Source organism: Sparus aurata, chromosome 1, assembly GCF_900880675.1.
Source record: "Sparus aurata chromosome 1, fSpaAur1.1, whole genome shotgun sequence".
Taxonomy (NCBI): Eukaryota; Metazoa; Chordata; class Actinopteri; order Spariformes; family Sparidae; genus Sparus; species Sparus aurata.
In genome coordinates, this window is record NC_044187.1 from 19,041,617 (window position 1) to 19,062,351 (window position 20,735).

The following is a 20,735-nucleotide window of genomic DNA, read 5'->3' on the forward strand; positions in this document are numbered from 1 at the left end:
ATCACATTGCCTCAGTGGGCTTTACAATCTGTACAGTGAACAACATCCTCTGTCCTTAGACCCTCGATTCGAGTGAGGAAAAACTTCACATGTTGATGGAAAAAAAACCTTTTAACAGGGTAAAAAAAACAATGGAAGAAACCTCAGGAAGAGCCACAGAGGAGGGATCCCTCTTCCAGGACGGACAGACATGCAATAGATGTTGTGTGTACAGAAAAGAGCAACAATTCACAGTTTACAGGTACATCGACAGAAGATCTGATACAAGTTATGCAATGTTAGTGGAACCAGGAGACGACCGAGCAGGACGAGGCATCACCAAGTGGAGCCTGAGCCAGACGACCTCCTGTCCACCATGTTGACCTGGAAGAGGGCAGGCCACACAACATAATTAGTAATAGACAGAGAGAGGCATCAAGATTTACAGAAATAAAGATATGAGGAGATAGTGAAGCAGAGGAGAGCAATGATCCAGGAGAGCCCGGGGTGTGACGATCCAGATCAGTCAGTATTTCAAGGCAGCAGGAGCCCGGAAATGGTGGATGGTCCCAGGGGCCCGTGGTCCATCAGAAGGGAGCCTGAAAGAAAGAGGGGAGGAGGAGGAAGAGAAGTAGGAGAGAGAAGAGGAGGGGAGGAGAAAGCTATAGAGAGTGACACAGCTTGCAGCTTGTGGGAACAGAAAACAAAAACAAAGGTTAGAGAAATGCAGTATTTATCAGAATAAACAGATTGTTTTCTCGTCGGCAGCACAGTGTAACTCTAGTAGTATAGGAACTCATTGAGACTGACACCGACCCACTGAAGAAGCTTACAGTTGATATCAGGGCTAATTAAAGGCTAAATCGAAGAAGTGAGTTTTGAGTTTTTTGATTTTGCCATTATATTTCACCTTAAAAGCTATTTACTTGGTGTCATTATTTTCAGCACAACCTCACATGTGTGACTGTACAGTTCTTTTTTCATTTTGACATACTGTATTAACACAATGGACCTAAAATCACAAAAAAAACATAAAATCCGAGTAGAAAAAGTTAGATTTTTTTACTGTGAAAACCACAAATATGTTTAACATGTTTTTTTTTTTTACTTATAATGCAAATATAAATTGTTGTTTGCTAAATTTGTGCATACATTTAAAAAATGTACAAAGTTATATGTAACTATTTACATTAAAACGCAGGCAATGCTCAGGTCTGCCTGAGCTCCTTCCAGCTGAATGAGGAGCTGCACTGCCTGCTCCACATTCAGCTTCTCCTCATTATTCTGACTCATTAAACAAAAAACCGACTCCACTACACACTAAACACACTACACCAAACACTACATTACACACTAACTACACACTCCAAACACGCTAAATGTCACAAATCTCTCAACTCTCAATATCGCTGTCCGACCGTCGTTGCCTGTCAATCATCCGCCTAGGTCCCTCCCACAACTTCCTGTTCCTCAACAACCAAACTTGCTGCTTGGACACTTTCGTGACAAAAGCCCGTTTTTACCGACGACAGGAGAGTAATGGTAAACCGCTCCTCAAGCGTGCCTGTCAGGTCGCACTCGGGGATCGACACTTTTTGTCTGCCATGACGGCAACGCGCAGGTGGTGCAGCAGCTAACGTGAGTAGTTCAAAAACCTTCTTTTCCATAAACTCTGTGTACACAAACAATGTTCTCAGTGCTCTTGTTCATGAGTAGAGAACCTAGTGATGCTACACGAGCAAAGTTTCATGTTGTGTCGAGCCTTCTTAGTGTTCTAAAAATAGCGATTTTGATGCTAGCATGTCTTGCCCCATGCACTCCCGTTCAAAATTAACGTGCCCGAAACCGAAACTACGGTAAATCTTAAAAGTTCCTCTTTCGTCGTAATTATGCTTTCATACGACGGTTTGACTCATATTCAATCCCAAATAAAGCCTCGGTTGCTTTTTGGCGAGAGTTTTGCTTTAAGGTTATTTTGCAGAGATTATAATAATAATAATGAGAAGAAGAAGCACATTTCAAGTAAAGAATAAGAGAATGTAAAAGACATTTGATCCCTGCTACAGAACTTGTTTTGTTTCATGTACAATGTCGAGCTCTTTCCATGTGTTAGTTCTCTGCATCCGTGCACCGGATTATTCCCGTTCCAATTTTTTGAAAAAATCCTTTTACTTTCATAACATTTAAATTCTGTCCTGCTTTTACCGCAGCAACACATTATTATTATTATTATTAGCTGTAACTAAACAGGGTTGTGTAAACCTGATTTAGTTTTGCTGAGACCTTCAACATTCCCCTAAAAAGGCTGTTGTGTGGCTCAATCTTTAAGCGCGAATAGCTAAAAGCTTTGGCAGATGTGTCCCCCATTAAAAACTAGAAAACCTCCTACGCACACCTACAATATGTCACATTTCTTAGATTTCCCTTTGAAGCTTCACGATGAGAGCAAAGTGAAAAAAAAAAAAAAAAGAAAACAGGGTGAATTATCTAAATTTTCCGTATTACCTCAAAATAGAAGCAAGACACACAGTACACATGCTCAACCACTGGTTTGGGGACCACATTTTAAAGCTTCGTGTTTGCCATTACAGCCTTAGCCAACTTGCTTTTTTGTTTTGTTTTGCCAGAAGTGACCATATTTGGACGAGAGAGCGAAGCAGGATCCTACTGATACCTTAATTGGGAACCAGAAGACACACCATAATGCCGTGACCTAAATCACAACCTGCTTTATGGTCTATTTCAGCCTAAAGGGAGCCACAGTATCCAAAAGGAATATCATGCTGTATTGTGGAAGACTTTAAACTATTGATTGAGGCCACAAACTAATTTCAAAACTGTTTACTAAGGTAATAGATCAAATGAGAAGAATGGAAATTTTCTCATAAACCCTTATACAATCTTTCTTTTTTAAACCAATGGAGTCGGGCACTGCTCATCAGACAGAATGCAGGTTAGAGACAATCCACATTAGCTTCACTTCTCAGACTGTGAAGCTCTGCTAATATTTATACTGTTAATCATATATATAGATAATATAATATAATTTTGATTAATTCAATAGTTAGTAATTGATAAATATATTCATCTTTGCAGCTCTAAAAAAAACTATTTATTATTCTGGTGTCTGAAAGTATAATATTACTATTACATATACTCTCCTGACTTTATGCCAATATAAGCTTGGTAAAAAGAACAAAATGCTAAGCAGAAATAACATTTTGAAAAAGGTTAAATGAGCTGGAATATCTTTGCCTATTAATCAAAACGATGGAAGCACAAAAAAGAGTGGTCTTAAGGACCAAGATGGGCAAAGATTGGTCCTTTAGTTTGGCGTACCTGTCAGAGGATGGAAAAGAAGGACCATCGCAGGGATTATGAGCAAATTGCAGAGTTAATGGTTCTTCTTGTGTCAGAAAGGAGAGAAACGGATTGAAAGAATTTTCACACCAATTACATGAGTTACATTATGCTGAAGAAGTGCAACCGTGTTCCCTGAAAATTGCACTTACATAGCACATAATTGTTTCCATTTACATTAAGTAGTGCCTGGGTTTTTCTTCAAAGGTTTTTTCCTTTAAGTAAGTGTTACATCTATCTACTGCATGAATAGGATACAGTTAACAAACACACTTCCCAGATGTACAAGATATATAATGAAAACAAATCATTGATTTGTGAGATGAATGTCTTGAAGTTGAATATTCATGATAATACCTTATGAAATCAAGGGTTTTACTCATGCACTGACAGATCAGGGATTTTTGTCTAAACAGTGAAAGCCTTGTCACAGTGTCATGATGCTGTTTATGGTTCACAGGGACGTCTTGTCACCATTATTTTGGAGTTAATGAGGCTGCCAGGACTGAGAGTTATATTTGGATAGCTGAAATGTCCAGGAGAATTACAGTTACTACCACCACCAACTGGGCCTTTGTCTGAGCGCCCCCGTGGTTATTCGTCAGAGTAGATTTCAGCATTGTGGACAGTGTGCAGAGAGGAAAAATGATCAGGGCAATGGTAGCAGAGGAAAATGTTTTCCACATTGTTTCCACAATATGAACCATAGAAAAAATCTTATTACATAGAAATGACTACAAAAAAGCAGGACTGTGTCTTACATTATGAAAAAAGGAAATTCTTTTCCATTTATTAATCATACCTTAAGGTCCAGCGTGTAGGGTTTTGCCAAATATGGCAGAAATTAACTATACTATTGAGAATTCATTACTGTATAATCAGCTGAAACTAAGAATAAGAGATTACTTTTAAAGTTTTCGGATTAAAACGTGGATTTGAAACGTGATCTGCGGTGACCTCTAATGTGGGATATTTATGTTTCTGTTATGTTGACTGACGACTGGAGCTTGAGGTGAAATCTACTTAAGTCAAAGAACATTTGCACTATTAGCAAAATGTATATTTAACATAGAAGTAGTTTTCCAGTTGTAAATTTTGCCCTGTGACTGATATATTATGACACTATTAGATTGTTGACATTGACCATCAATGTGTAAACAGCATTTTATTGCTGTAGCTGTTCAAGGTGGAGCTAGTTATAATTCTTTATTTAACTCCAGTTGTTGTTCCATTTCTGTAATCTCTGTCCTTCCATCACAGACTACCAAGTCTTTTTTCCTTGCGTAAACGCTTGATATAATGGATACACTCTCCTGCATTCTGTCAAATCAAACACTGTATGTACTGTATGGCGGGGCCAGGTTCACAGACCATTGCATTGTTATGCCCTTAGCTCAATCAGGAGCACAACAAAGAAGGGAGGTCCACACAGTAACTGCTTAAGCAAATCAAACTCATTTATTAAAGAGAACTTAACAGAAACCAACTAAAGGCTAAGATTTGTGTTTAGAGCTTAAGATGATTTGGCAATAAATGTCAGACAATAATATGGTAAAGATATTACAATTATGTAACATTACAAAACACACATGTGTTATTTCATGGAAGCGTTGCCTCTGATTTGACACGGGCAAATACCTTAGATTAGTCTGTATGAGTGTAAAAGGCCTATATGAACCCTTTTTTGGCTGAATATGCAGGCAGAGTGTAAAACTGAGTGTAAAACTGTATTTTCATGACCAGAGAGCCACTTATTCACAGCAGGGCTGGCCTTCAGAAATATGAAAACCTTGTGGTGCTTTGACGTCGTCTTTCGCTGTGCTCAGATGCTGATCAGCAGGGAATGATGTTCATTAAATAGACAAAAACATTTCAGCTGGCTTTGATAGAAGTGGTAACTGTGACTCATCAATGAGGCAATCTGAAGCTTATATCAGCAGGTAAATTGTTAATTTAGACCGACTCACATTTCTATCTATCAATACAAACTCAAGTCAAGTTTGTAAAGTCAAAATTGTTCTAAAAAGGCCCAAATCATGAATTGCAGTTTACCTCAGGGGGCTCAACAATCTGTACTAATCACACCTTCTTGAGTATATACATGAGGGTTAGTGTGAGAGGTATTGCACATCTAGAGGTCATAGATATAATTATGCATTATATTTAGCATTTATGATAAAATCTATGCTCATGATGTAAAATGTGGTCAGGCATTTCGCCAACTGTACAGTCAGTATAGTCTATCTGATCTCTACTTCCTCCTTCATCTGATCACACCAGCACCTTATACAAAGTGCCTCCAAGGAGACAAAATCACATTTTTCAAGAGAAGTGCTTGAGATTCAGTGAGTACTGCCACAATGAACTGACACCGTCTACTTAAAAAAACAAACACCTTGTCAAGTCATGATTAGTGTGCTTAGTTGACTTTTCCTCTCATTGGTTTGTGAGAGGAGAGTTTTCAAACAGTATCTTTTGGTTAGGCTAAATAAAAAACTTTAAGGCTGAAGACGAACCCTTTTGTTTGGTTGAATGCATGTCTGGCTAACAGTGACACCTTAATTGAAGAGCAGCACACATCACTTTCCTGAGCTTTCCCAGGGGAGCGTCTCTCAGACAGCTCTCAAGATATCAAAAACATAAAAGCCCATTTCACTCATTGTCTTGAGTGAAAGTTTGTTGTCAGATCTTGGGCAACATATAGGCTCCCATTTTCATATGTGAAGCCACAGCTCTGTGCACGCTCGCAACTGCGTCTCACAGGGATCACCACGACCAGAAGTGTTTACTTAAGCTTCAAGTCTATTGTTCGATAATACCGTGTAAACATGATGTTGATGCCCAACAGAGCGTGCTGCTCTCTGATCTCTCTGAGTACCGCAACCGCCCATGCTTTGCTTGTTTTTTAAACCAAAATGCAATTATTTCGTTTCTTGACCCAGGCTGTACTTTTATGCAGCTTCAGAGACTTTTTGTAATCGCCTCTTCTAAAATGAATCAGCCGTTCCTACATCCAGAGGGTTTTAGTCAACAATTAACTGCAGTTCAGTCTGTGCCTCATTTGCATTGTGCCATTTCACTTTCATACTGAAAATGCTGCACTTAAGACATATGGTTGCAGATCAACAGGTAATCTTGCTAATTTTACTCTTGAGAGCTCTGTGGGTGTGGGTATTCATTTTTCGTAATAAGGTAACCTCAAGAAGCAGCAAATTATAGTTGTTTATCTCACGCCATGAGGGTTTTATCCATGAAATAATAAAACGGGTTCTCAAAACCTGCTGCTGCTCCTGCCAGACCGCAGTCACAATCAACCACTGAAGCAGGGATTTTCTTGTCGAGGTCAGGTAAGTGCTCATGCCAACTTGTATCTACAAATGCAAGATAGGAAAGGTTAGTTTTCATTCGTTACTTATACTGATATGTCAGGATAACACATTTGTTTTGTCTTAATAATAGATCTTGACCTCCCCAGGAAACAAATAATTTTCTTCCACGGGATAATGATATGATTAACTAAAACTCGTTAGATAATTACTTTATTGTGTTGAGATAATGAAAAATAAAACACATGTGGTCCTAAAGGTCCAAGTAGCTTTGACTATTGTTGATTCTAGTGGCCTTTGTGGACAAAAGATGATGACTTTAAGTTCTGTACCAGCAGACTCCAGAGGAGCATTTTGGGGAGATATTGCATCATTTAAACATTCATATGCAAAATGCACTCAATTGTAAACTGAACATAAAAGTAGATGATATCGTATCATATCCTGCACTATCATACTGTATCGCACTGTATTGTACTGTCTCATATTCTGTCCTATCATATCTTATCTTAAGTTGTGATGTGGAGTCTTCTTGGCTCTCCTGTTTGCTTGCCTTTTGAAGAGAGGCAATGGTCTCAGGCTAAGAAAAGAGAAAAGGGAGAATGAAGAGAAAAGCGTGAATTGAAAGTCGGAAAGGGAGGGATATGAATCTGTAGAAATGAGAACAATATATGAAAAACACATCATCAATATGAGAAGGAATGTGTTGCGTTTGAGTGGGATACATGTACAGCCCCAGTAACAGCTTTATTGAGGTGATAGACTCAGTTTGACATTTTCTTGGGGCAAGGATTCTCTGAAATGGATTGTCGTTAGTTTGAATGACAAGACGCTGTAAAAGGCAAAGAAACTGGACGATGAGTGTTTAATGGAAAGAAAATTGTCTGACCTTTCACAGAACTCGTTTTAAATGGTTGAAGTCCCACAAAGCATTCAGTGTAATCATAAAACTCACTTTGAACTCTATGAATACACTTTAGGCTGAGTAATTGATTTTGATGTTTTTTTTTATCAGACTTGGACAGATAAACACCATTTACGCTTTTTATTTCAGGATGTAGATTGATAGTGACGGCAGAGTCATCAGGGTATGAGTGTGTTCTACTGACAGACACAAAATGGTGTGGGGTGTTGCCAGCTGTTACAGGAGAATCATCACTGTCCAGAGATTTGTGTTGAGGGTTATAACACACATTAATTTTCCATCCGTGGAAATATGAAAAAAAATAAACAAAAAACCCAATATTTTCAAGAGAAACTATTTATTTTTCCCATGAGATTTTTCTTTTTTCAGCACAAATTATTTTTCCGGTGTGGAACCAGCAAAATATTTTATTTTATTTTTTTTGGTTAGTGGAAACAAGTTCACCAAATTAAACACTCTCTGCACTCTTAACAGATGGTTCTATTATGTGTTAGCAGGTTATGTAACATGACTGTCTTGTCTTTCTTTCGGTGAGGGATGTCTCATACTCGGCGCTAATCTGCCATTGGTGTCACATTGCTAGCCTGTCTTCTTCCTGCTGTCTTTTTAAAAATGATTCTCTCTCTCTGCCTGTAGTGGAAATTCTCCTTTGTGAGGTAGAGAGTTGCTAAGTCTCTGAAGAACTTCAGACTTCAGCGTATGAACCAGATCTCATTTAATAACACACAGTGTGGAGAAGAAGGCAACAGCGTTCTCTCTCGAATTCTGAATTGTTACCCATTAAGTACGGAACAGAGAGGAGGTTACCTTCATTTACAACAGTCATAAAACATCTTCTTTACAGAATAATGACTCTTTGATATTTGGGTGTATCCTGTCTTCCCAGGACAGTGACCCTTTGATGTAACAGATGGGACAGTAAATGTCATCTTATCTAAGCTTGTGTATTTTCCCATGTGGGGTATGTGCCCCCTCCTGTGGCTCTTGTGACACCTCAAGCAACGTGACAATCTCTCTCCCTCCTCCTGTCATTACAGCACATTTGATAACAAAATGGGAAGACTATGTAATTTTCTCACACTGCCTTCAGTTCATTCATGCTGCTGTTTTGTATTCCATCCTCCACCTCCACATTACTGCCCAGGTTTTGCTAATTCACCAGCTTCATCATTTACTCTGCTCACCTGTCTCGGAAGCAGTCACCAGCCACCACCACCACCAGGGTCTGGACTCCTTGGGGGGTTTATCTTGTAGCTGCTCCGAGCAAACGCCCGTTGATCACAAATCTCACTTTTGGGTCAAAGTGCCAATGACCTGTATTATCAAATATCATCTGCTGTTATAAACATGATCTTTACTGCAATCACTGGTTGATGGATATATATGGAGCCAGAATGGTGACTTTAAAATTTGGCATCCAAAAAAAAAATTGGCATTGAAAACAAAACCAGTACTGAAAAAAGAAACATTGTCATTGAAACATTTGTGTTGAAAACAGTTGTATTGGGATTGAAACAAGTATTGGCACTGAAAAAAGAAACTAATGCAAATAATTCAAATCCGAAAATCTTATCATTTTATTTTATTGGGATTTTTTTGTATTTTTCAATGACAATCTTCAGATTTTTTGTCACTTTTTTTTCAGTGACAGATTTTTTTACAATGTCAGTTTTTTTTCAGTGTCACTGATTTTCAGTTTCAACTTTCTGTCACTGTTTTGGCGTCGAGAGGGAGGGGCCTGAGGGGAGGGGCAAGTAGAGTGTGGTTTGCATATTATTTGAGAAGGCAATGGCAGCAGCCTGTGGGAAGGTGGGGCTGGACGGTCCAGCCTTAATACACCATTTTAGGGCCCGTGTGCCGGCCGTCTCTGGGCAACACAGAGTCCAACTACCTCGCGGACTTTTCTTCAAGCTCTCTCCTGATGTGTCCAAGTCTCTGTGTATCTGGTTCTGTCCCGGAGCTCCCGAGTTCCGGTCTCTATATGCATATGGAGTGTGGTAGTAGTACCCGGCGCCGAGCACGGAGCATTAGCCACAGTTAGCACAACAGTAGAACAGCCTGTTGCTCCAAGCTGGGGCTGCAACGCCGACAGCAGCGCTCTGGTCTGCTCTCCGAGCTCTGTGCCACCGCACCGCTACCGGAGACCGGAGCTCCCCTATAAACTCAGTTCATATGAATAATATCACTATTCCTACAATTACTCCTTTGAGTTTTACCTCGTAAATTTTCAGTTTGTGACAAAAGGTACCTCACAATCTGTCCTCTGTCCTCTGGATCCAAACAACATGGACACACAGTTTTGGAAAAAAGGATCCATGAAAGAGAATATAAAGCGGCATGAAAAAAATCAATACATACATTTGAAGGAGAGAAGGAGAGACTCTGAAGTGAGCTAAGAAGTAGACCTTTTTTGACCATTGAAAAGAAGAATTCATAACATCGCTTTTTGTAAAAAATGTTCTTTTGATATTGAAGTTGAACAAACCTTTTCTTTCTTTTTAGTTTTTTCAAATCATGCTGGTGTTCAGAGCTGAAGGGGTCAAAGGAACACAGTGTGTCTTTGTGTGTGTGATGTGTTGTCAATTCCATCAATAAGCTGTACTTTCAGAAAAAAAAAAAACCTGTGATTTTAGATCAGGGGTGACGATGCTCGCCAAGCAACCGTAGAGTCATGGACCTCAGAGGTTAACACAGCGCAGCTACCCAATCACACAGATGACACATGGTGTATGACACTGTAGGCTACATGTAGCAGGGGGTGAATACAAAACCACTACGATCAGTCAACCTCGTGAAAAAGAAAACTGACTGAAGAAGCATGAATATCAAAATAACACTTCTCCTAAAAGCCACAACATTAGAAAGGATGGCATGATGTTCGGCTCTGCGACTCAGGAAGAATGACGTCAATATGTTCTCATGCCTCTGTAACAGCACATGAAAACACATGTTGTCACATTCTGTCAGTACTGTATATGTCTAGCACGGTAATTGAAAGAAAGACTATATATCTCTGACAAGCTCTGCTGACCTTGACAGAAGGTGCGATTAGTGTTGCACTGTTGGTTGAATTAGTTTTTTCCATTACTGCATCTGGAAGGTTTCTATTAGGGTTAATGATTTACATGAGCAGCAGGTCAGTAATGTACAGCTTCTTTGATTGCTGATGTGAAATTTTGAGCCCCTCTCTATTTCAAGACATTCCCCTCTGACTTCTGTGTCAAGGTATCTACCCACCGATGTTTTGTTCATCATTTCATGAGCGCTGCGTGTTTGCAGGCAATTTCCACCACATTTTTCGCACCATATTGACATCTCCAGAAAATGTGTCATATCACTGCATGATTGTGACCTAACTTTCACATCTGGAGGTGGAGCTGATGGTGGTGGAGTTACATGCGAGCCAGTGATCGCAGTTTAATATTGCGTCTTTAACATTCTGTATATTGTGAATAGACGCCAGGATACAATCCAATCACCAGAATAAATGTTAGCTAAGTACTTTACTGCAAAACCACAAAAAAAGTTCAAATCAATGTTTCTTCAAGTTGCAAATTTATGTCTGTTTAGGTTGCATTCTCTTTTTCTCTCCAGACACAACACCGTGCTTATGCTCTGCTTAGGTTTAGGCACACAAAACACTTGGTTAGGGTTAGGAAAACATCATGGTTTGACTTTAAAATACCTGTTTTACTCTCCCCAATAGAAGATGAAGATGGTCCCACTTCCTGCAAGAAATAGCCAGTTTTGGGCAGAAAACAAAAACAGATATAAATGCCAGCAGGTAATTTCCACCACTCACTTTTCACGCCACAGAAACAGCTCCAAATATCCCCACGTCTCATGGAAAACATTCAGTTAAGTCAACATGAAAATGGCTTGAAATATCCCCAGGTGTGACGTGAACTGTGGTTGGCTATTTGGTCGCCACCAGCATCACTTCCGTCTTCTGATGCGAAAGTCAGCTAATAAGCATTTCATGTGAACGTGATATGCCACATTTGCGTTTAAATGTCAGTCTCGGATGCATCTTTGATGTTAAAAGCTAACATTATAGCCTGGCGACGGGGCTGCATAACATTTCCCAGACAGAACCTTGGTATTTTAGACAAGGCCTTATGACACAAAACAAGATATTTCAAGCCAAAACTAGTCTTTTCCTGACATCAACCAAATGGTTTTTCCGTGTGTAAACCTGACCGGACTATAAACGCAGTGTTATCACAGCATAAAATTGAAAAATTATCTGATGAGATGGCTGCTTCGTTGGTTCTGGTGTTCAGAGCTATGGACAACAGAATGAATGCCTGTGAAGAGTTACTCATGGCCATGTCTGAAATCTCTCCATGCCCTTCTTGTTCACTGTTCATATATATAATGGACGCTCAGTACACACTTGGAAGCCTCAAGCGGAAGTCAAGGCTGCCACAAGAGCACTAAGTGCTTTCTTTAGTTTTCCAGGTGTGCAACAACAGTCAGCAATTGTTGGACTCCTGGATTGAAAAGTAGAACAAACATGCAGAAAATTGATGCATTAATTCAGTATGAATGTTGTGTGGGTGGAAGTGGACTTGATGGGTTCCATGAAAAATAGTACAAAGTTCCCTCTTGTCCCTTCATTGCAGCTCAACACAATGAGGAAGTGTTGTACTGAAGACTGATGAAGCCTCGCAGATACACTGAGATCAATGTGTTTTTGCTCTGAGCAAGGACTACAGATTTTCCTTTTACATTAATGTCTCAAATGACTCCTTTGTTGTCAGTGTACAGATTGTACATAAAAGGAAAACTAATTGCTTTGTTTTTTTCTAAAACCTCGTCTTGCAGCTGTTAATTACTTTGCTCATAATAATCATTTACCCGCAGAACGAAGAGTTGACCTGACCTGCCAGGAACATTCATGATTGTACCCTGTCGTCCTGCACAGCGACTTTTATTCTCTACAGTCAATACCTCAACAGCCGCCCACAGAGGAGTAATTATTTTGCATGTCCTTGACAGAGTCACTAATTACAAGTTATGGCAATTTCCTTAGCGATACTTATCTTCTGCATATTTATGAATCTACATGATGTTCTTTTTAAAAGGTTTTTCTTTATTTTTTATGATATTTCAGAAAAGCAAAAAAAAAAAACACATTTTGTACATAAAGTGGAAACAAAGCAAAATATGTTTTATATTCAAGATTCTTCAAAGTAACTGCCTTTTCGGTTTGATGGCCAACCCAGTGGCTAGAATTAAATGTTTCTGCAAACAATGGATGTTCAAATGTATACTGGCGAACAATGAATGTTCAAATTTAAACTCGCTCGGAGCAGGGGAGTGGAGCAGGTGGACGTGGTTGTTTTCAGCATTTGTAAGCATGAAACCGCTGGATATTTTTAATGAGGCGTCAGGACCAGTGTTGGGTAAGTTACTCCAAACATGTAATGCATTATTTATTACTTGTTACTGTTAATTCAAAGTAATTAGTTACATTATGATATTACTGTCTTTGAATTGTAAGGCATTCCACTAGTATTGCATTATTTTTATGTTACCAAAACTCACAACCACCAACACTGAAAACAACAGTTTTTGAAAGGGCCACCATGCTGAACATGAATTGCAATGTTAAAATTTAAACATTTGGGGTTTACTGCCTGTTTCAGTCCCATGAGAAGATTTACATGGAAATATCAGCCTACATTGTAAGGCCATTTAGCTAATGTTTATTGTGTTTAACAGAAGTGTTTCTATGTTTTATCTGGATACAGACTGATGTGAAACAGATTGACGTTATGTCGCTGTTCTGGTGGCTATATTGTAGTCAATAGCCCAGCAGCACTAACCTGTTGAGGCAAAGATGGCTTACCTTGTCATTGCTAGCCTGGACGGGGATCTTGCTCACAATTTTTCAAAAAGATGGAGAACCACTGTTGAAGATGGCAGCATATCTTCGACAAAATACTCTGCCACCAGTCTCCTCACTTCTCGAGGTTCAAGCATCACAGAACGGGAGAATGTTTTTGCTGCTTAGTTTTTTCTCTGCTCTCATCCTCAGGTTGCTTTCTTAAGGCCACTAGCTTAATGTTAGTGTCGCACCGCTCTCGATGTTTTGTTAAAGTACTTGTGCTATTTTGTTAGGTATAGAGATCTTTTGGTTTCGCATACAAAGTGCACTTAATTGTAATGTTCTTCACATCCTTGTCTCTGATTAACTGAAAATAATGAGCGTATGTCCATCTCGCGAATGTTGAGTCCAACTTGTCTGTTGTTGCTGTCATCTTCTCCTCAATCGATAGTTCTCTAGCACTAACAGGAAGTAAACATTTACGCAGATTTGTTGGTATCGGTGTTGGCGAATATGTATAATAAAAAACAACACGCTATTGGGGCGCTGTTTAGCTCAGTTGGTAGAGTGCGCGTCCCATGTGCCAAGGCTCTGCAGCAGACCCGGGTCCCTTTGCTGCGTGTCATTCCTCCTCTCTCTCCCCCTGTTTCCTGTCATATCTTCAGCTGTACTATCAATAAATCCATAAAAGGCCAAAAAAATACTTAAAAAAAAAAGAAAACAACACACCATTTAATTTCGGATTTAAAATGCATTGTAAAGCACATTACTGAGATTTGTACAGAGTGAAATATTACCTTTTTATTTTTATGTAATGCCTTACATTACTGCGTTACAGCAAAAAGTAATGCAATTACTGTAATGCATTACGTTTTGCTGTAACGCAGTAATGTAAGTAATGTAACTCTTTACTCCCAATACTGGTCAGGACATTTTCCAGCTGGTTTGCCAAATGTGTCACAGAATCCTCCTAACGCCATGCTTTACGGTGGGAAACAAACATCCAGATACCATCCATCCACCCTCAAGGACACAGCAGTTGGAGCCATTAGACTGAACAATAGTTTACACTGCTATAATGTCTATTGTTTGTGATCCTTTCTCCCACAGAAGTGTTATTTTTTGTAGAAATTTGACAATGAAGGCCTGATTCCAGCAGTTTCCTCCAAACTCCAAACTCTGTCCCGAATTTATTTGGGCTAACTGGTGATATTTGTGGACTATCCCTGTTACCAACTTATCCTCTGCAGCAGAGAGCCAGTTTCATCAAATCTCCATGTTCTTCCATCAACCTCTACTGGGATGCTTCCCTGGCCCAACACGCGTAGCTCGTTTGCATAATAATTTGCTGTCATTCAAAGACAATCACAGTGCAGTAGAGCGGGACTGGGTGGAACAGTCTTGAGAATAAAAAAACAACAAATACACTGGGCCTTTAAATGAAATTTGCACAGCTGGTTCTTCTAATATGGATTACAACACTACTGCAACACAACACAACTGATGTCACAAATGCAAACAATTCCACTAATACAATTATGATAAGGCAAATCCCTTAAATGAAAATAAGCCTGGTGACTTCATATTCTTCTTTGTTTCGCCCTAACAACCCCTGGAAGTTGGGTTTATTTGTGTTTGAACTGGCAGCATTCGCTAATGGGAAGCCAGTGAGGGATCATCATATAGGTTAAGGGGCTTCAAGGTTCCTATGGGCTCAAAAGAAGGTATCTGGCAGTGAACGTAAGCACTGCATAGGAAAAACAGCAGAAAAAATGAAAAATGGAATGCCAGTTCAAGAGTTCAGAAAGTAGTTTTTCCATCATTACAGAGATATAAAGCTTGTTTGTGATATTTTCATAATCAGCTGAAGGGTGACTCATGCTTAGATCGTGTTGTGCTTCTGCCCCATCATCACCCTCTTTCATTATGCAACTTATGCAACAGCGATGTTCTGTAAAAGGCACTGTGTTGACACGGCCGGTCAAAAGGACCTTTATCATCTGTCGAGCTCCCATTGAATCATTTTGTGGCATATCTTACCTCTGCTTCAGGTCTTCCATCAGCGACAGACTGAAGAGCAGTTCAGGTAAGGTCTCAGTTCTTAAGTGGAAGCGGGTTCATGTAAGTATCGGAGGCAGGCATTTGAGGCAATGTGTAGTTGTATGCCATCACCCCTCTTAAAGAAAATGGATAAAAAGTCAAATTTTCTTGTGTGGTCATAACTACAACTTTAGTCACATTCAAAATGTATGAGTGTTTGACTGGACGGTGACCGTCCTGTTAAATGCTGTACTGAGTGATGAAGTTACAGAACTGGTCCAGCTGGTTGAATGCTAGTGTTTCCCAATTTTCTGCTGTGGGGGGTCATTACATTATCAATCTCACTGCGGTGATTATCTAAACTTACAATATGTACAAAGATGTTTGCTGAGTATTGAGTGGAGTGCTGGGCGGAGCAGGTGGCAAGGGCTGCTACACAGCTGCTTAGAACCGGCTCCAGAATCTGGATTAGAGCCAGACCATCTAGAGAACAAACACCTGGAGTCACTCTGGATTCTGCTCTGATCCACGACTGTACCACTAGGAGGAAATCTCAGAGATTATTTCTTAACTTTTTGGATTAAAAAGATGATTTATATTCATCCCTGTTTATCAACCTGACTTTTCAGTTGTTCTGTGATAGTGGTGCTGGAGGGGAAATGTATCTTAAATGTACTTTTCAATATAACAGAGAGGAGAGAGTACTAAAAAGACAGAGAAGCAGTCTCCGGTGAGTAAACTACTGAATTCATTGAGAGTTTAACCACAGACACACACTGTGTGTGCTGTTGCTCTCTAACTTATGTAAACTGAGATAACAAGCCATTTTTAATGCAAATCAACTCAATTGTTCCTGCCGTCAAACTCGCTTTACCGTTGAATTATACAACATAACATTTTATACACGCTTAGTCTCGTTTCTCATCTTCACTCCTGCGGAAGTAGCAACAGGCAACCAAATGTAACGCACTGTTACTTTGAGTAAATTTGTTTGAAGCATTTGGGAAAATGCTAGCGCACTACTCAACAAAATATATGACATGTATGTATCCAGGTCTAAGAAGTAGATCCATGCGCTCTAAAGGCACAGTGGTGCTTTAAGCTAAATGTTAAAGTCAGCATGCTAAACTTCTGTAGGTATAATTTTTACCATGTTTACTATTTTAGTTTTGCATGTGAGAATGCTAACAGTTGCTAGTTAGCAGGTACGGCTGAGGCTGATAGGAAAGTCATTGCTTTTGTGCTACATGGTCAAAGCACTGGTATAAGAGTGAAATGTATTACCTGCTGCTGGCATAGACGGATCCCCTCTTAATCACTCACTTAACCTTTAGGAAACTCTCAGTAGTTGTTGAGGTAAATACTTGGGTTTTTTTTTAATGTCAGCCTTGTCATGGTATGAGAAAATGTCTGAGGATCAGAGTGATTCATTGTCTGAAGACTGTGAATACCTGTACAAGGTTTAATGGTAATCCTTCAACCTGGACAAAAATGTCAGACTAACATTGCCATCCTTTTAGTTTTGGCCAAAATTCTACCAGTTGCCTTCCTTATAGTTGTCTCTGGATGTGTGTTTGCTCTCACAGAGGTGCTAAACTGTTGCAAATTGATTTCAAAAAGTAGGGTGCAGGTCTGCGTTTGTGCGATTTGTCTTTAATCCTGGCCAGACATGCTTCCAGGATGCTGGAAAACAGCCGCATCATGGGTGGAACAGAGCTCCTGGAAATGATTAGGCAGAAACCCGTAGGATGGTTTAACTCTGTCGTATCCCTCCTCGCTGTATCGTAATTCTGCTGCAGCCTGGAACAAAAAGTCAACTTCCTGTCTGTCTCAAACATTCAAAACAACTATGGATGAGTTCCTTATGGGGGATCTTTAAGTTGAGTGATGCTCGCAAAGTTAGTCCTGTCTTACTGCTGCAAAGGAAAACCTAAAGTCATTAAAAGCCAGAGAAGCTGTTTTACATGAGCTAATAGAGGGTGACGGGGGAGGTGAGCGGAAGGTCTTCGAGTGAAAATGTCTCTGCTAAATGTGTGTCTGAAAATAACTACATAGCCTTCTTTGATCTGTATGTCTTGATGATGGTGAGCAAACGACACAGAAAAGCAAGTTCAGATTCTGGTGAATTATGAATGTTAGCCACATGCCGCTGAAGAGAGAAATATATAATATCTTTTTCAGAAGCACTCAGCTGGAGACTGTTCATGAAACTGCCTCTTCTTTGACTAGTCATCAGCATCATTTCTATATCAAACGTCATACGAGCGACATTTCAGATCGTTGAAAAGCGCTCCTTGCTCCTGGCACGGAGGTTAATGGACTCAGCATTTACAGTTTCAGAGACTTTCCGGTTGGCATAACCCAAATACAAAAAAATACTGTTATTCTGCATTTTTCTGCAGAGAGAGAAGATTGGATCGTAGCACACAAACTGAACTTTAGCTCTAGCCTCAGAGCCAGAGCCCGATTCCCCTGAACTTGATGGCATTGTACATATTTGCCTCAATTGGACGTTGACAGTGTTAGAGACAGACAAGAAAAAGAGGGTTATATCATTCACATCCATCTATTTCTAACCCTCTGCTATGATTGGCATCCTATTTTTTATCAAGGCTTGCATTAGCGTCACATTAACGCATGTTTAAATGTTCTCTCTCCCATCAGCTCTGTTACGGTCTTCACCAACCCCTGAAGGGGCTAATCTGCCTGATTAGCTGATAAATGCTAAACACTGTTTTGTTAAGGTAAAGGAGCTATGTGTCAGATCTGGCAAGAATTTTAGTTTAAACACTCAAAAATAAACTAGATTTATCAGCAGAATGAGAAGAAACAACATTGTTAATGTTATGTCAGGGCACCTATGTATTCTGTTGCAGAGACGTTTACTGAAGTTAACGTTCCACCAGCTAGCTCACTTTGCCGGGCCCTCTTTTTCTCCTCTCCCACTTTACGCCTCTCTTTTCAATTCAGCTTAATTTAATCAAAACTGCCTTTATAGGAAAACAGATGTTGGCATGTATCAAGCTTGTTTTGTTTGTTTTGTTTAAAATAAAATAAAACAACATGTTCATACAAAAATACACATAAATAGACGAAATGTAATGTTTTGTGTCAAGAAACTATACGTACAAAAGATATACCGGATATATGACTTCAGATAACATCCACCTTTAAATCCAAACAATGACTTGGTTTGGTTTAGGTAAAGTTAAAGGTAAGTTTTATTCTATGTTTAAAATGATACAATTTAACAATTAAACACATTGTTCAGGTTACGGAACAACCGTAGTCAGGCTTTAAAAACAATGCTGACTGCAGCAGCAGAAAGCAAACAGCAGCCTTGTTTCCGTGATTGGCTTTTTTCACATGAATGAAAATATCCACCTTTCACATGTGAACTACACACATTTACATATTATATAACCTTTTTTTCGCAGGTGGATTAGAATGTGAAAATAAACACAACACATAATATCAGGGGAAATTTGTCCCTTTAAAAATGACTTCCAAATAATCAAGTGAAAATTCAACAAAGTGATGTGTTGGCTTTTTTCTCACATCTGTATTAGTCGAGTCAAGTTTTTTTTCTAGAGCACATCTGAAAACAGCAAACATTGAGCAACGTACTTTACGAAGAGATTACATAAAAACTTGAATTAAAGCAAAGCACAGGAATAGTTACAAACATAACACAAACAGCATTACATAACATGACAATATAAAATGCAAAGACAGTAAAAAAAAACCCTGTCTAATGTGTCAGTTTCTACGTGTGCTTAAACACCACTGATGCTGCCTCTCAGCATGTTTGGCACTGTGTTTCTCAGCTGCTAAATTCACCAGCTAGTCGGCAGCATGTTGTCTACTGTTTGGTGCTGGGCAGCTAATATACAGTGGATTTGTCAGAAGCTTTTCTGTGAAAATAGCTGCCTGCTGTGTCTGGTAAGCGCAGAGAGAGAGATGTAAGTATGTAATCCATTGGTAATAAAAAAAATTATAATTAGAGTGGCTTTGAAGGTAACACTGCTTTCTTCAACCTCATAAAACATTTCGGCTCTTTAAAAACAATGTGGCCAAAATCAAAAACCCATTCATCCGAGTTGCTCTGAGGGGAAAACAAATCTGTTTTGTATTGGTTTTCTGGGTCTATAAAGGTTCCTGTGGCGCACCAAAATTGGGCTGCTTCGATCCATTAAAATCAGAGATCTCTCTCCCACCAGCCAGAAAATAACACTACCTGCTGCTACCTGTCAGTCATAGGTCACCTGTCACCTGTGAGTGTATGGGTATATTTTCCCCCAGCAGCCCTCTCGAAGCCATTATGCTGTATGTGGACAAAACAAGACACACTGATGATTAAATATTCAGTTGAGTTATATTTACTTGGCCCAGAGTGTTCAACATAATAAATATTGAAATGATTTCCTCCTGATATGAATTCTCACCGCTGTAATAATCTTGCAAAGGCTGTGAGGCTTTCTCTGACCGGTCTTGGGTTCACTGTAAGAACAGGAGGGTTGCCTGAGGGACTGCAGTGTTCAGCAGTATGGAGGTGGTACGACTGCCAATCTGATATGTTTGCTTATTTTCCATTTACAGAGTGTGTTCCTCCAGCCCAGGGTGTAAAGTTTTTCCAATCAGTTTAATGGGGGAGATCATACTGAATGCTGGGCCAACAAAAGTCAACAAACAGCAATCTGATAGAGGTGCTGTCATTTTAAAAGGTTTGTGAAGACAGGAGAAATGTTTCCTATCCCTCGTTTTTCCATCGGGAGCAGAATGTCTCATGCAATCCCATGATTGAACCACATTACATGTCCGTTCTTAATTTGTTTGGATTGTAAGATCACTTAGATCAGTTGTTTTAATTTAACATACTTTGACAATATATATTTTGACATACACAAATTACAGCAAAATATTACAACCAACAAATGTTTAAAGACAGACAGGCACAGAAAAACACACTTACAGGGTTAACTCACCACACCATCTGCCCGCTTGACTACAATGGGGTCTAGAGCTTTCAGCTGCTCATACTGACTTCTTGTACTAGTTTTCTGGTGTCCTTGAGTGCTTTGAAAGGCACCTATAAATAAAATGTATTATTATTATTAACACAAATTCCTGACTGCCTCTGGAAGATGAAACTGCATCTATATCTTGGCAATTAAATAATGCAACTAAGAAACTGAGAAAAATTCCTGCTGTTTTTCACTGTCTTACTTTTACATAATAGACACACAAAAGGATTTCTTTCAAAAGAAACACT